The sequence below is a fragment of the Podospora anserina genome, chromosome 1 (assembly GCF_000226545.1).
Source record: "Podospora anserina S mat+ genomic DNA chromosome 1, supercontig 1".
Lineage (NCBI taxonomy): Eukaryota > Fungi > Ascomycota > Sordariomycetes > Sordariales > Podosporaceae > Podospora > Podospora anserina.
This window is the reverse complement of record NW_001914859.1, coordinates 1,794,972-1,796,831: the sequence shown is the minus strand read 5'-3', so window position 1 is coordinate 1,796,831 and position 1,860 is coordinate 1,794,972.

The window sequence follows — 1,860 nt, the reverse complement described above, 5'->3', positions numbered from 1 at the left end:
ACGAAGGCGATTCTTACAGGCCTGACGACGATGAGTATATGGATATTGAGTACGAGGCAGTCTTTACTGATAGTACTATAGCCGAAGAAGAAGATGCCGTCACCAACAGAACGGTATCCTTGGGGAGGAAGGTCACCTTCGATGACAAACCTACCACCATACTGGAGCCCGATCCACAGCAGAGTGCTCCAACAGTTGAAACAGGGAAGGCCAAGGACCCTGGGCAGACCATTCTACCTACTCCGAAAGCTACGCCGTCACCAACACTACCTCCACTACCTGAGGCCTCAGACGTGGAAGACTTTTTCGACGCCGAAGAGGTGGAGGATATACGGTCCGAGGCACCTATCCCACCAAACCATGACCAAGCGCCCTATACCACTGACTCTCCTGCCATGAGAGAGCTCACCTCCCCTGCGAGGCTGATGGGGGGGGAGGAGGGTGAGGCTATGGGGGGGCCTGGTGATGACCAGGCCGATGGCAGGCTACTGGATTCAGGCACGGAAAGCCTGGTCGAAGACTCTGACGACGATTTCGAGCCTGATACAGGCCATATGGAGGAAGCGGTGGCTTCTCCGCCGGCTCAGGAGCGGCCTCGCAGAGCAACAACAAAAAATCAGGGACCAGGCTTCTACAAGAAGCTACAGCAGGGTAAACACCCTTACCAAGGTTTTTTCACAGTACATCTCGATAACCCACGACTACGTGAGGTAGTGGCCTACGCCCTATCCACGGTCAAAATCGACCACCTTCTGCAAACCATCAACAAGTCCCATATACCCAGGAACTACCGGCAAGCGAGGAAGCTCGAGAACTACCACAAGTATTGGCTGCCTGCCATGAAGGAGCAGGACGCCGGCCTGTTGGAAAAGGACGTCTACGAGCTGGTGGATACGCCGAAAGGCTACAACGTCTTACCGAGCAAATGGGTATACGATGAGAAGATGGACCCTCAAACTGGTGAGGTGAAGGCCAGGGCGAGGTGGGTGGTGTGTGGCAACTTTGACAGGGACTCCTGGGCCACACAGGACGTCTACGCCGCCGTTGTGAGTAGCGTGGCAGTCAAATGCTTTTGGGCTATTACAGCCGTGAATGACTGGGAGTGCCTTCAATACGACTTCAAGATGGCATTTCTCAACGCCAAAATCCCTGACACCGCACAGTACTACGTACGACCACCAGATAGCTTGGGCAAGCCACTGGGCAAGGTGTGCCGGCTCAAAAGGGCATTATACGGCCTAAGGAAGTCACCTATCTACTGGTACGAGACAGTGAAACCTATAATAGTTGAACTGGGCTTCGATACCCTCTCATCAGACCTCTGCCTGTTCCGTCACAAAGAAACAGGTGCCCTGGTAGTCCTGTACGTGGATGACCTACTTATATCAGCGCCTACGACGAAAATCATTAAAGATATCGCTACCGGGCTGGAGAGCAAGTATGGCATCAAGAAACTAGGCGAGCCGAAGAGGTTCTTGGGTTTTGATATCGTGAGGAACCGCGGGAAGAGGCAGGTCTACCTGTCCCAGGTGGCCTATATCGACGCCTTACTCGAGAAGTTCGGCTATAAAGACATGGCCGGCGTGGCTACGCCGTGGCCAGCCAAGCTGGAGCTCCCTTTTACGTGGGAGAAAATGACCGCGGAAGTGAAGGAGTATATTCGGAAGACCGGTGCGTTGAACTGGCTGTCTACCGGCACTCGGCCCGACATTACTTTCACCGTTAACCGCCTTTGCGGGGGCAATTCTGGGCCCTCACCACGTCACTTGGAGTTGATGAAGCACCTTTTCCGGTACCTGGCTGCCACCAGGAAGCTGTGTATTGTGCTGGGAGGCTCCGAGTTCTCGGCAGAAGATATGA